Source organism: Phocoena sinus, chromosome 20 (assembly GCF_008692025.1).
Source record: "Phocoena sinus isolate mPhoSin1 chromosome 20, mPhoSin1.pri, whole genome shotgun sequence".
In the NCBI taxonomy this organism is placed as follows: Eukaryota; Metazoa; Chordata; class Mammalia; order Artiodactyla; family Phocoenidae; genus Phocoena; species Phocoena sinus.
The window spans coordinates 11,558,929-11,574,965 of NC_045782.1; positions in this window are offsets into that span (position 1 = coordinate 11,558,929).

Here is a 16,037-nt window from a genome sequence, read left to right on the forward strand (position 1 = left end):
AGAGCCTGTTGGTGATGCTTTCACCCTCTCCTGTCTCACAGTGTTACCTAAGCAACATTAATTTCTTGGACCTTTACTCCAAAAAGTCTGCCTGGAGAGGCTGGCTGTGTTGTGCTCTGTCCGTCTGAGCCCCGTGCTGCTGCTCTGACACTGCTTTTGCTTGGCTGGAAAGGCTGCCTGCTGAGATTAACCCAGGAGTAAACAATAGAAGGTCACAGAGGTCAAAAGCAATCTGAACTCAAGCCTTTTAGAAAGGAAGGGAGACACAGTTCAACCAGCCAAGCCTCCTCATTTGAGAAAGAACTAGAAGCTGTGAGAGGTCAGCTTGAAATCGCACAGGAAGTGGTGGCAGAGCCAGAGACCAGCTCAGTTCTTCTGACACACCAGCCCCAAACCTGTCACCGTGGTAGGCACGCGTTTATTCATTCAACAAACAAATTTACTCAACCAATCAGCAGTAAGCCACCCAGTTAAAAACCCAGGCTCTGGCTTTAAATTCTGATGTTTTCAAGGATTTTAAGCCCCCAGCGTTTCCTCTTCATATACTAAGTTCTCCAGTCTGCATTTTCATTAAAATGGTAATTTCTATTAAAAACAAAAACAAAACCAGCCTCCGATTGAGGCCAAATGTAAACATGGCTCTGTGTGCCCTATATGGTGGACCCTGTCACTTACTCACTACCCTTTCCTACCCACTCCCCTTCCCTGCTAACAGAATCCAATTTTTTTGCAGGTGGCGACTGGAGATACTTTAATCTCAAGAAAGATAGGACCTTGCACTAGCTCCTGAGGAAAGTCACGATTGGTTTAAATCCGTCTCGGTAATCTCATTTCTATTTGCTGAAGTTCACTTTTCCAGCCCCTCCCACAGTCAGGGTACCTATGTGACCCAGTTCTGGCTAAAGAGAATTCAGCTTAAGCCTGTTGGGAGGCCTTGGGGAAGGGATTTTGCCCCGGCCCCCACTTGTTCCTCTTGACTGTGGTGAGAGAGCACCATGCTTGGCACACCTGCAGCAGTCTTGCTGCCACGGGGCAACCTCCAGAAGTGCGTGCGTGCGTGCGTGTGTGTGTGTGTGTGTGTGTGTGTGTGAGAGAGAGAGAGAGAGAGAGAGAGAGAGAGAGGGAGAGGGAGAGGGAGAGGATGAGAGAATATGTTTGTTGTGCGGTCTCTTACAGCTGAAAGCAATTCTGACCCAAGTTTATGCAACAGTTTGGCTCCAATAGTTCGAAAAAATGTCGTAGTTCTGTCTCATCACGTCGATACGAAAGGTATATGGAAAAGCAGATATGTAAAAATTCCTGAAATAAAATCAGAGACTTCTGACAGTGTCCAGTCAAGCCACAGATGACATTAAGCTGCAGCCATTGCCAAGTTATTCTTCTCCTTTCTAGGGATTGGTACGGAGCTTTGCCCATGCTCAGTGAAGTTCCAGACTAACTTTGGAGGCGCTGCCCTGGATTTACTGGGATTTCTTCAGTTGCAAGTTAAACCCACTCTAAACTAACTTAATTTAAAAGAGAATTTATTGACTTACAAAACTGAAAAAGCCCAAGTTGCATCTGGCTCCAGGCAAAGCTAGATTCCAGGTCAGTCTGTCTGTCTCTCCTCCTCCCTCCCCTGCTCTGCTTCTCTCTTGGGTTTTCACAAAGGTGAAGGTGAAGAACCAGGTGACGGTTCTCCTCTCCTTTCCAACCTGACCACTGCCCACCACTGACTCTCCGGTGGCGACAGCCTCTCACTGTCTCTTCATGTGATGCTTCCCTAAGTTGTTAACTGATGTTTTCTAGCCATGATTTAAGTTCATGTTTACAAAGCTACTTGGGAGACCCATGAGTTTGCAGGTTGTCAGCCCAGAATGCCGAGCAGCACAGCATCCATGACAACTGGGCAGGACATGTGCTGGGAGAGCCCCACAGAGGTGTGCTGTGGGTCATACCCGCACACCTGCTCAACCACTCAGCTACCCTGCTGGGCAAGATGCCCGTCATCCATTAGTGGTATAGCCGTTTCCCATACAGAAGTGGAGAAAAACATCCAAAAACAACCGATCTAAAAACAAAAAGGTTACATGGAAAAGAATGAGCATGGGTATACCAAGCAGATGAGACCAGAAAGTCAGGGTCATTTAGTATTAGGCAATGCAATTCAAGACAAAAAAAATTAAACTGGACCAAATGTCATTTTATGGATCAATATTTTCTGCGGATAAAGAGTGTAATTTGTGGGACTTCCCTGGTGGTCCAGTGGTTAAGACTCTACGCTCCTGATGCAGGGGGCCTGGGTTCGATCCCTGGGCAGGGAACTAGATCCCACATGCCACAGCTAAGAGCCTGCATGCTGCAACTAAGACCTGGTGCAGTCAAATATATATGTTGGGTTTTTTTTAAAGAGTGTAATTTGCAGTTAAAACAGTTTTCTGTACCAAATCCCACCAGAAATTACATAAGGCAAACACTGCTAGAAATGTGTGGAGAATTGAGCAATTTTAACGGAAGGTGGGTGACATCCTTCTCATTTACCAGCAGGTTATTTGAAAAAAAAAATGAACAGCAGAGTTGTAAGGAAGCTTTCATGACAAAGCCCCCCTTCGCTGAGACTGCCCATGGAGAGAGAACCTCCTGAGAAGGAGGGCAGTTGACCCTCCCAGGCCTTGACTCTCCTAGGCCTGCCTCCCATCCCTGAGGGTCCCCTTCCGGGTGGACCATGTCATGCTGCCTGGGGGCCTTGTGCTCCCTTTGCCCTGCAGGCTGGGTATGGACATAGGCCTTCCTCTTACTCCACATGACACAACCAGGGCTGGGCTGGGCAGCTCATCAAGGCTTGTCAGATGGTCAAGGCAGAGCAGGCAGGAGCCACAGCACAGCCAAATCTACCACAGGTGACTGGCTAGCTCTGGTCATCAGTCAAAGGATGGGAGGAAGTGCCCTTCAGGATTCAGAAAGGACAGGAGCTACCTTTTCCTCTCTCTAAAGCACCTTATACTGGGATGGATTGGGAGTTTAGGGTTAGCAGATGCAAACTATTATATGTAGAATGGATAAACAACAAGGTCCTGCTATATAGCACAGGGAACTATATTCAGTACCCTGTGATAAACCATAATGGAAAAGAATATGAAAAAGAATGTGTGTGTGTATATACATATATATATGTATACACACACACATATGTGTATGTATATATATACACATATATATGTATAAATAACAGAATCACTTTGCTGTACAGTAGAAATTAACACAACATTGTAAATCAGCTATACTTCAATGAAATAAATTTTAAAATAAATAAAGCCCATTACACCAGCCCCTGCTCCAAGTCCTCACTTTCTCTCCCAGGTCCAATTCTTCCCAGGCTGATGGGCAGTGGGAATGTCTAGTTCCTACAGGGACACCTCCACTCAACTTCCCATCATGCTACTAACAGGCTGGCTAGACCACAACACAATCCCCACCGTCTCTCTGTTCAAGAGTCTTACAGCAGTTAATAGCGCTGCTCTGTTCTGAAGTAAGTGTGGGTGCGTACCTGTGCTTGTGTGTGTACATGCAGATCGTGCCCATAGAGGAGGCCTTCTTTTCAAGTGCTCATGGATAATTCCTAAAAATGGATCCTATTTCAGGCCATTGTATTAGATATGCTGGACATCACATCTCTTCCCATATAATCTTTCTAAGGGAACCTGACCCCATTCCTAGCCCAGCTTGGGGGGGGGGGGGGTAGTGAGCAAGTAACCATCCATTATGGCCACAGGTGATTGGATCAGGAGTGAACACCTGACCCAACTTAAAACAATCAGACCCTTTAGGAAATAAGGATTTTAGGACACAAAAAACTGTGGCAAACTGTGGATCTAAAGAGTTACGTAAAATTGGGGTTGGTGGTCATGTTGAGCCATGTTCAAGTGAATGAAACTAATCTACAGAGTAGGTATTGGAGTAGATGAAAAGAAAGAGGTTCAATAAGAGATTCCCAGCCCTAGAGTAGCTTCCTGGTTCTTTCTTTTTCCTCTGAAGTCCAGCTATTGTTCCTCTACTTCATTTCTGTGAGAGTGTTCCCCTTTTTACTTAATGTGAGTGGGTTTCTCAATAAATATTTTAAAAACAGAAATTGGGTGATGAAAATACTCTGAAATTAGATCATGGAGATGGTTGCACAACATGGTAAATACACTAAAACTACTAAATTGTGTTTGACTTTTAAATGGTAAATTTTATCTTCTATGAATTATATCTCAATGAAAAACTTAAAGCAGAAATTATATGCCATAAGACCAGATGTTATTAACAAAAGGTTTAGAAATCTAGCCACCAGAACAATGAAACGGAAGGGAAGGGAACTATCATAGGTCATTCTTTGGTGAAAAAGAGAATCCACACTGCAATTACTATTTTGAAGTTAATGACAGTGAAAAAATATAAAAATTGTGCATGTGGAGGGTGGTCAAAGCTTTATTCAAGGAAAATCATAACCATAAGTGAATTTTTTTTTTTTTTTTTTTTTTTTTTTTTTCAGTACGCGGGCCTCTCACTGTTGTGGCCTCTCCCGTTGCGGAGCACAGGCTCCGGACGCGCAGGCCCAGCGGCCATGGCTCACAGGCCCAGCCGCTCCGCGGCATGTGGGATCCTCCCGGACCGGGGCACGAACCCGTGTCCCCTGCATCGGCAGGCGGACTCTCAACCACTGCGCCACCAGGGAAGCCCCATAAGTGAATTTTTACTAACATAAAGAAAGCAAAATTAAATGAACTAAGTGTCCATGTCAAGAAGTTAGAAATCAAAAAGCAAAATAAGCGTAGGCAAGATAACAGAAAGGAATGAATGAAAATTAAAAATAAAATAATAAGATTTTATTTATTTATGTATTTTGGCCACGCTGCGTGGCATGTGAGATCTTGGTTCCCTGACCAGGGATCGAACCCGTGCCCCCTACAGTGGAAGCACAGAGTCTTAACCACTCGACTGCCAGGGAAGTCCCCAAATAAGAAAAAGCAAAAAGAAAAAGCAGAGAGGATAAACGTGGGTCCTAGACATGTCAGTCACAAAGCTTACAGGTCCACCATCCTTCTTAGAGACAGCCATCCCTTTCCTGCCTCTCTGCTAAGGGAGGGGGCCCTGGGCTGCTCCTTAAACAAGAGAAGCTTCTGACAAGAACTCCAGTGAGTCCCTGAGCAACGGAGGCCCAGGATAGCCAGGCATAAAGAGCTCTGTCCAACAGAGGCAGTGTCAAACAGCATGACATAAAAGATGGGAGCCATAAAGGAGAGATGGACAACTTTGACTATACAAAAGTTAGAACTATTGCAACGGAGAGGAAAGCTTGAAAGCATGCTGTGTCAGATGTGGAAAACAAAATAAAGTTTGATTCCTACCTCACACCTTACATCAATATAAATTCCAGAGAAAGAAATACAACTGGCCAAAGAACATATGAAAAAGAATGTGCAATCTCATTTATAATTGAAATGTAATTCAAACAGTTGTTTTATCCATGAGGTTCACAAAAACTAGAAAATTCTACCTTACCCAGATCTCTCACACATTGCTGGTGGGTGTGCAAACTGATGCAGCGTTCCTGCAAGATCTAAGTAAATGCTGAATATATTTACCCTTAACCCAGCAATTTCACACCCAGGAACGTATCCCGCAGAAACCTTAGAACATGTTCACAAGTGTGTGTGTGTGTCTCTCTCTTTTTTTTTTTTTGTGCCGCACCGCACCGCATGCAGGATCTTAGTTCTCCGACCAGGGATTGAACCTGTGCCCCCTGCAGTGGAAGCGCAGAGCCGTAACCGCTGGACCACGAGGGAAGTCCCACAAATGAGTCTCTTTGTTATTCTGTTGAAAGAAATTTGGGAAGCTCACAAATATATGAAAATTAAATAACATAGTCCTAAATAACCAATGAGTCAAAGAAGAAACCGAAAGGAAAATTAGAAAATGAAGTGAATTAAAATGAAGACACAAAACACCAAAGAGCAGCTAAAGCCATTCTTAGAGGAAATCTTAAGCCGTAACTACCTGCGTTAAAAAAAGAATGATTTTAAATCCGTAACCTAACTTCTACCTCAAGACAATGGTAAAGTAAGAGCAAACTAAGCCTAAAGAAAGCAGAATGAAGACTGGAGTGGAAGTAAATGAAATAGAGTTAGAAGAACAGAGAGAAAAATCAATGAAATCAAATCCTGGGTCTTCGAAAAGATAACCATATTGACAAACTTCAGCTGAATTGACCAAGAAAATAAAAAAGAATACTCAAATTACTAGAATCAGAAATGAAAGAAGGAATATTACTACCAACCTTACAGAAATAAAGTGGATTACAAAGGAAGGCTGTGAACAATTGTATGCCAATAAATTAGATAACTTGGATGAAACGAATAGATTCCTGTAAAGATAACAAACTACCTTCAGGAACCCGGGCCCCTGGCAGTGAGAGCGCCAAGTCCTAACCACTGGACCACCAGGGAGTTCCCAGAAATAGAAAATCTTTAACAAAATATTGAATTAGTAATCAAAACACTACTTACAAAGAAAAGCCCAGGACGAGATGGCTTCACTGCAGAATTCTACCAAAATTTAAAGAAGAATTCATACCAAAGAAGTCTTCACAAACTATTCCAAAAGTGGAAGAGGAAGGAATGCTTCCCAACTCATTCTATGAGGCCAGTATTACCCTGACACCAAAATAGTGAAGATAGTACCAGAAAAGAAAGCTATAGGCCATTATCTCTTGCGAGATTGGATTCAGAAATCCTAAACAAAATACTCGCACAAATCCACATCACAGAAAAAAATTATACACCATGAGCAAATGGAATCTATCACAGGAACGCAAGGTTGGTTTATCATCTGAAAATCAATTAATGCTCTACACCATATCAATGGAATAAAAACAAAAACCACAGGATCATCAAAATACACAGAAAAGGGCTTCCCTGGTGGCGCAGTGGTTGGGGGTCTGCCTGCCGATGCGGGGGGCGTGGGTTCGTGCCCTGGTCCGGGAGGGTCCTGCGTGCCATGGAGCGGCTGGGCCCGTGGGCCGTGGCCGCTGGGCCTGTGCGTCCGGAGCCTATGCTCCACGGCAGGAGTGGCCACAGTGGTTAGGGGCCCGTGTACCGCAAAAAAAAAAAAAAAATACACAGAAAAAGCATTTGACAAAATCCAACACCCTTTCATTAAAACAACAAACTAGGAGTAGAAGAGATCTTCTATAAAGGGCGTCTATGAAAAACCCACTAACATCCTACTTACTGGTGAAAGACTGGATGCTTTCCTCTTGATATCAGGAGCAACACAAGGATGTCCACTCTCACCACTTCTACTCAGCATTGTACTGGAGGTTCTAGCCAGGGCAATTAGGCAAGAAAAAGAAATAAAAGGATTCTGTATTGGACAGGAAGAAATAAAATTATCTCTATTTGCAGATGACATGATCTTGTATATGGAAAATCCTAAACAATTCACTAAAAAACTACTAGAACTAACAAATTCAGGAAGGTTGCAGAATACAAAATCAATATATATTAAAAAATCAATTATATTTCTACATATTTGCAATGAAAAATCCGAAAATTAAGAAAACAATTCCAAAAAAAAAAAAAACAGCATCAAGAATAATAAAATACTTAGGAGTAAATTTAACAAAAGGAGTGCAAAATTTATCAGTGGAAACCAGGAAACATCGTTGAAAGCAATTAAAGATCTAAATAGGTTTTAAAACATTCCATATACATAGATCAGAAGACTTATTGCTATTAAGATGGCAGTAGTCCCCAAACTGATCTATAGATTCGGTGCCATCCCTTGTCAGATTCCCAACTCACTTCTTTGAAGAACTGGCAAACTGATTCTAAAATTCACATGGAATGACAAGGGACCCTGCATAGCCAAAACAATCCTGAAAAAAGAAAAATGGGGAACTCACACTCAAAATTCACTGCAAAGCAACAGAATTTCAAGATAGTGTGATGCTGGCATAAAGATAGACGTATTACTAAATAAAAAGACAAGATATAAATAATGTCAACAATCCCATTTATATAAGAAAAAGAATTTTTTCCCCATAAGGAAAAGTCTCACAACATTAACATTGCGTGAGTGACAGTGCTCATGCAAATAAGGGTAAAATTAAATACACAGGCTTGAGGCCTGGCATGTGGGGCTCAGCAGTAAGGGTGGTGTGGTGACCCAGGTCCAGGGGCTGCCCCAGAGTCAGGGCTTCATGAGAAACAGGCAGCTAGCTCCTGTTTGTTCCAAACTCCCAGTGCCTCTCAGGCAACCTGGAAAAACACAATTCCCCAAGCAGGAAACCCGCCACATATTCCAGCCTGGAGCTCAGAAAGCCAAACCCTGTGACAAATTTAAAAACAAAACTTGAAAAAGCAAACTCTCACAATAGAATGTTAAAAAAAACAAAAACCAAAAAACCAACTTTTATTTTCCTTTCTTATTAATAAGCACCACACGTTTATTGCAAAAAATTTTTTTTCAAAATACAGATAAGCAAAAAGAATATTTCCCATAATCTCGCTGCCAATGATGACCAATGTTAATATTTTACTGCAAATGTTGTGAGATTTTCACTATAGGTCAAAAAATTATAGACACTATAACTTATTTTTTCATTTAGTAATACGCTGTGAACGTTTTTACATGTCAGTAAATATACATGTATATTATTACATAAAGCACCTGTTCTTGCCATTTTCCCTTCTCTCGCAGAAGTTTTTCTCTCTGGGGCTAACCCAGCAGGATGCCCGCTCCTGGCCCAGACTCAGGCCTGGCCAATCAGAGTCTTCTGTTCCCCTGCTACAGTGATTCATCCAGGGGTGGGCACGTGACCCAAGTCATTCCAATGAAACTCTGTCCCAGGACCTTTGCCGCAACTGTGGAGAAAGAGAAGTTCTCTCTCTACGGGGGTTGCTGGGACACGGGAACATCAGCATGGCCCTTCTGTGCTCCTGTCAGGAGCATAAGAATGAGGATGCTTCATCCCTTGATACAGCCGTCCTGACACCAGCTACCCTGAACTCGTCAGTCACAGGAGCCGAGAGTTCCCCATTTTTGCACACCCACTCTGAGATCAGCTTCTGTTACCTGCAAACAAAAGAGGCCTAATTCAGTGAGCTAGGAGCCAGGTGCTGTGCCAGGCTCGGACGTGGCGGTGACAGACCCAGTAAGGTCCAGGCTTCCTCCTGGTGGCTGACCTTGTCTGTGGTCTCCCCACCAGCCTGCCCAGCAAGGCAGCCCTCTGGGTCCTTCCATCCACAGAGCCCTGCAGATTTTGTAAACTCTCCTGTACAAGTCCCTCGTTGGCAGGAGGGCAAGAAGTTGAACTCACATTCCCCCCACACGCTTGACTTCACGTTCCACATTTCTTAAAGTCTCCCACGGTAGCTAGAATTTTGTGTAAATTCTGCATTCTCTACTGTTATGTCTTAACATTTAAAGAATGTGTTCTTTAAATGTTCTTAACATTTAAAGAATGTGTTCTCCAAAAAATCTTGGAGTAAAAGTAAGGTACACCCTGCTTATCCTGTGTCTTTTTAAACTAGACTTTTATCTAGATAAAAGTAAAGATAAAGGTATATGACTTGTAAATATTTTCTCCCATTCTATGGGTTGTCCTTTTACTCTCTTAATAGTTCCTTTGATGCATTAAAATTTTTAATTTTTTAAATTGACATACAGTTAATTTACAATGTGTTAGTTTCAGGTGCATAGCAAAGTGATTCATATATATAAATATACACACACACACACACATATATATATATATATATATATACACATATATACATATATATTCTTTTTCAGATTCTTTTCCATTGTAGGTTATTACAAGGTATTGAATATAGTTCCCTGTTCTATGCAGTAGGTCCTTGTTGTTTATCTATTTTATATATAGTAATGTGTACCTGTTAATCCCAAACTCCTAATTTATCCATCCCTTCCCCTTTCCCCTTTGGTAACCATAAGTTTGTTTTCTATGTCTGTGAGTCTGTTTCTGTTTTGTAAATAAGTTCATTTGTAACTTCTTTTGGATTTCACATATAAGTGATATCATATGATATTTGTCTTTCTCTGTCTGACTGCACTTAGTATGATAATCTCTAGGTCTATCCATGTTGCTGCAAATGGCATTATTTCATTCCTTTTTATGGCTGAGTAATATTCCATTCTTTTTTTTTGAATTTTATTTTATTTTATTATACAGCAGGTTCTTATTAGTCATCCTTTTTTTTTTTTTTTTTTTTTTTTTTTTTTTTGCGGTATACGGGCCTCTCACTGTTTTGGCTTCTCCCGTTGCGGAGCACAGGCTCCGGATGCGCAGGCTCAGCGGCCATGGCTCACGGGCCCAGCCACTCCGTGGCATGTGGGATCTTCCCAGACTGGGGCACGAACCCGCGTCCCCTGCATCGGCAGGTGGACTCTCAACCACTGCACCACCAGGGAAGCCCCAGTCATCCATTTTATACACATCAGTGTATACATGTCAATCCCAATCTCCCAGTTCATCACACCATCACACCCACCCCCTGCCACTTTCCCCTCTTGGAGTCCATACATTAGTTCTCTACATCTGTGTCTCAATTTATACCCTGCAAACCAGTTCATCTGTACCATTTTTCTAGGTTCCACGTATATGTGTTAATATACAATATTTGTTTTTCTCTTTCTGACTTCACTCTGTATGACAGTCTCCGAATCCATCCACGTCTCTACAAATGACCCAGTTTTGTTCCTTCTTATGGCTGAGTAATTTTCGTTGTATATATGTACCACATCTTTATCCATTCATCTGTTGATGGACATTTAGGTTGCTTCCATGACCTGGCTATCGTAAATAGTGCTGCAGTGAACATTGGGGTGCATGTGTCTTTTTGAATTATGGTTTTCTCTGAGTATATGCCCAGTAGTGGGATTGCTGGGTCATATGGTAATTCTATTTTTAGTTTTTTAGGGAACCTCCATACTGTTCTCCATAGTGGCTGTATCAATTTACATTCCCACCAGCAGTGCAAGAGGGTTCCCTTTTCTCCACACCCTCTCCAGCATTTGTTGTTTGTAGATTTTCTGATGATGCCCATTCTAACTGGTGTGAGGTGATATCCCATTGTAGTTTTGATTTGCATTTCTCTAATAATTAGTGATGTTGAGCAGCTTTTCATGTGCTTCTTGGCCATCTGTATGTCTTCTTCGGAGAAATGTCTATTTAGGTCTTCTGCCCATTTTTGGATTGGGTTGTTTGTTTCTTTAATATTGAGCTGCTTGAGCTGTTTATATATTTTGGAGATTAATCCTTTGTCCGTTGATTCATTTTCAGATATTTTCTCCCATTCTGAGGGTTGTCTTTTCATCTTGTTTGTAGTTTCCTTTGCTGTGCAAAAGCTTTTAAGTTTCATTAGGTCCCATTTGCTTATTTTATTTCCAGTACTCTAGAATGTGGATCAAAAAAGATCTTGCTGTGATTTATGTCAAAGAGTGTTCTTCCTATGTTTTCCTCTAAGAGTTTTATAGTGTCCAGTCTTACATTTAGGTCTGTAATCCATTTTGAGTTTATTTTTGTGTATGGTGTTAGGGAGTGTTCTAATTTCATTCTTTTACATGTAGATGTCCAGTTTTCCCAGCACCACTTATTGAAGAGACTGTCTTTTCTCCATTGTATATCCTTGCCTCCTTTGTCGTAGATTAGTTGACCATAGGTGTGTGGGTTTATCTCTGAACTTTCTATCTTGTTCCATTGATCTGTGTTTCTGTTTTTGTGCCAGTACCATATTGTCTTGATTACTGTAGCTTTGTAGTATACTCTGAAGTCAGGGAGTCTGATTCCTCCAGCTCCGTTTTTTTCCCTCAAGACTGCTTTTGTTATTCGGGGTCTTTTGTGTCTCCATACAAATTTTAAGATTTTTTGTTCTAGTTCTGCAAAAAATGCCATTGGTAGTTTGATAGGGATTGCGCTGAATCTGTAGATTGCTTTGGGTAGTATAGTCATTTTCACAATGTTGATTCTTCCAATCCAAGAACATGGTATATCTCTCCATCTGTTTGTAGCATTTTTAATTTCTTTCATCAGTGTCTTACAGTTTTCTGCATACAGACCTTTTGTCTCCTTAGGTAGGTTTATTCCTAGGTATTTTATTCTTTTTGTTGCAGCAGTAAATGGGAGTGTTTCCTTAATTTCTCTTTCAGATTTTTCATCATTAGTGTATAGGAATGCAAGAGATTTCTGTGCATTAATTTTGTATCCTGCAACTTTACCCAATTTATTGATTAGCTCTAGTAGTTTTGTGGTGGCATCTTTAGGATTCTCTATGTATAGTATCATGTCGTCTGCAAACAGTGACCGTTTTACTTCTTCTGTTCCAATTTGTATTCCTTTTATTTATTTTTCTTCTCTGATTGCCATGGCTAGGACTTCCAAAACTATGTTGAATAATAGTGGTGAGAGTGGACATGCTTGTCTTGTTCCTGATCTTAGAGGAAATGGTTTCAGTTTTTCACCATTGAGAACGATGTTTGCTGTGGGTTTGTCATATATGGCCTTTATTATGTTGAGGTAGGTTCCCTCTATGCCCACTTTCTGGAGAGTTTTTATCATAAATGGGTGTTGAATTTTGTCAAAAGCTTTCTCTGCATCTACTGAGATGATCATATTGTTTTTATTCTTCAGTTTGTTAATATGGTGTATCACATTGATTGATTTGCATATATTGAAGAACCCTTGCATCCCTGGGATAAATCTCACTTGATCATGGTGTATGATCCTTTTAATGTGTTGTTGGATTCTGTTTGCTAGTATTTTGTTGAGGATTTTTACATCTATATTCATCAGTGATACTGGCCTGTAATTTTCTTTTTTTGTAGTATCTTTGTCTGGTTTTGGTATCAGGGTGATGGTGGCCTCATAGAATGAGTTTGGGAGTGTTCCTTCCTCTGCAATTTTTTGAAAGAGTTGGAGAAGCATAGGTGTTAACTCTTCTCTAAATGTTTGATAGAATATCACCTGTGAAGCCATCTGGTCCTGGACTTTTGTTTGTTGGGAGATTTTTAATCACAGTTTCAATTTCATTACTGTGATTGGTCTGTTCATATTTTCTATTTCTTCCTGGTTCAGTCTTGGGAGTTTATACCTTTCTAAGAATTTGTCCATTTCTTCTAGGTTGTCCATTTTATTGGCATAGAGTTGCTGGTAGTAGTCTCTTAGGATGCTTTGTATTTCTGCGGTGTCTGTTGTAACTTTTTTTTCATTTCTAATTTTATTGATTTGAGTCCTCTCCCTCTTTTTCTTGATGAGTCTGGCTACTGGTTTATCAATTTTGTTTATCTTCTCAAAGAACCAGCTCTTAGTTTTATTGATCTTTGCTGTTGTTTTTTGTTTGTTTGTTTGTTTGTTTGTTTTTGTGGTACACGGGCCTCTCACTGTTGTGGCCTCTCCCATTGCGGAGCACAGGCTGCAGACGCACAGGCTTAGCGGCCATGGCTCATGAGCCCAGCCACTCCGCGGCATGTGGGATCTTCCCAGACCAGGGCACGAACCCGTGTCCCTTGCATCAGCAGGCGGACTCCCAGCCACTGCACCACCAGGGAAGCCCTTTGCTATTGTTTTTTTTTGTTTCTATTTCATTTAGTTCTGCTGTGATCTTTATGATTTCTTTCCTTCTGCTAACTTTGGGTTTTGTTCGTTCTTCTTTTTCTAGTTCCTTTAGGTGTAAGGTTAGATTGTTTATTTTTGATTTTTCTTGTTTCTTGAGGTAGGCTTGTATAGCTATAAACTTCCCTCTTAGAACGGCTTTTGCTGCATCCCATAGGTTTTGGATCGTCGTGTTTTCATTGTCATTTGTCTCTACGTATTTTTTGATTTCCTCTTTGATTTCTTCAGTGATTACTTGGTTATTCAGTAACGTATTGTTTAGCCTCCATGTGTTTGTGTTTTTTACATTTTTTTCCCTGTAATTAATTGACCTCTAATCTCATAGCGTTGTGGTCAGAAAAGATGCTTGATATGATTTCAATTTTCTTAAATTTACTGAGGCTTGATTTGTGACCCAAGATGTGATCTATCCTGGAGAACGTTCCGTGCGCACTTGAGAAGAAAGTGTAATCTGCTGTTTTTGGATGGAATGTCCTATAAATATCAATTAAATCTATCTGGTCTAGTGTCATTTAAAGCTTCTGTTTCCTTATTTATTTTCATTTTGGATGATCTGTCCATTGGTGTAAGTGAGGTGTTAAAGTCTCCCACTATTATTGTGTCACTGTCGATTTCCTCTTTTATAGCTGTTAGCAGTTGCCTTATGTATTGAAGTGCTCCGATGTTGGGGGCATATATATTTATAATTGTTATATCTTCTTCTTGGATTGATCCCTTGATCAGTATGTAGTGTCCTTCCTTGTCTCTTGTAACATTCTTTATTTTAAAGTCTATTTTATCTGATATGAGTATTGCTACTCCAGCTTTCTTTTGATTTCCATTTGCATGGAATATCTTTTTCCATCCCCTCACTTTCAGTCTGTATGTGTCCCTAGGTCTGAAGCGGGTCTCTTGTAGACAGCAGATATATGGGTCTTGTTTTTGTATCCATTCAGCAAGCCTGTGTCTTTGGTTGGAGCATTTAATCCATTCATGTTTAAGATAATTATCGATATGTATGTTCCTATTACCATTTTCTTAAGTGTTTTGGGTTTGTTTTTGTAGGTCCTTTTCTTCTCTTGTGTTTCCCACTTAGAGAAGTTCCTTTAGCATTTGTTGTAGAGCTGGTTTGCTGGTGCTGAATTCTCTGAGCTTTTGCTTGTCTGTAAAGCTTTTGATTTCTCCATCGAATCTGAATGAGATCCTTGCTAGGTAGAGTAATCTTGGTTGTAGGTTCTTCCCTTGCATCGCTTTAAGTATATCATGCCACTCCCTTCTGGCTTGTAGAGTTTCTGCTGAGAAATCAGCTGCTAATCTTATGGGAGTTCTCTTGTATGTTATATGTCATTTTTCCCTTGCTGCTTTCAATAATTTTTCTTTGTCTTTAGTTTTTGCCAATTTGATTACTATGTGTCTCGGCATGTTTCTCCTTAGGTTTATCCTGTATGGGACTCTCTGCGCTTCCTGGACTTGGGCAGCTATTTCCTTTCCCATGTTAGGGAAGTTTTAGACTAAAATCTCTTCAAATATTTTCTCTGGTCCTTTCTCTCTCTCTTCTTCTTCTAGGACCCCTATAATGCAAATGTTGTTGCGTTTAATGTTGTCCCAGAGGTCTCTTAGGCTGTCTTCATTTCTTTTCATTCTATTTTCTTTATCCTGTTCCGCAGCAGTGAATTACACCATTCTGTCTTCCAGGTCATTTATCCGTTCTTCTGCCTCAGTTATTCTGCTATTGATTCCTTCTAGTGTAGTTTTCATTTCAGTTATTGTATTGTTCATCTCTGTTTGTTTGTTCTTTAATTCTTCTAGGTCTTTGTTAAACATTTCTTGCATCTTCTCGATCTTTGCCTCCATTCTTTTTCCGAGGTCCTGAATCATCTTCACTATCGTTATTCTGAATTCTTTTTCTGGGAGGTTGCCTATCTCCACTTCATTTAATTGCTTTTCTGAGGTTTTATCTTGTTTCTTCATCTGGTACATAGCCCTCTGCCTTTTCATCTTGTCTATCTTTCCGTGAACGTAGTTTTTGTTCCACAGGCTGCAGGATTGTAGTTCTTCTTGCTTCTGCTGTCTGCCCTCTGGTGGATGAGGCTATCTAAGAGGCTTGTGCAAGTTTCCTGATGGGAGGGACTGTCCATTCTTCTTCATACATTCATAAACGTATACCACACTTTCTTTATACATTCATCTGTTGATAGATACTTAGGTTGCTTCCGTGTCTTGGCTATTGTAAATAGTGTTGCTGTGAACATTGCGGTGCATCTGTCTTTTCAAATTAGAGTTTTCTTCTTTTCTGGATATATGCCCAGCAGTGGGATTGCTGGATCATATGGCAACTCTATTTTTAATTTTTTTAAGGAACCTCCATACTGTTTTCCATAGTGGCTGCACCAATTTACTTTCC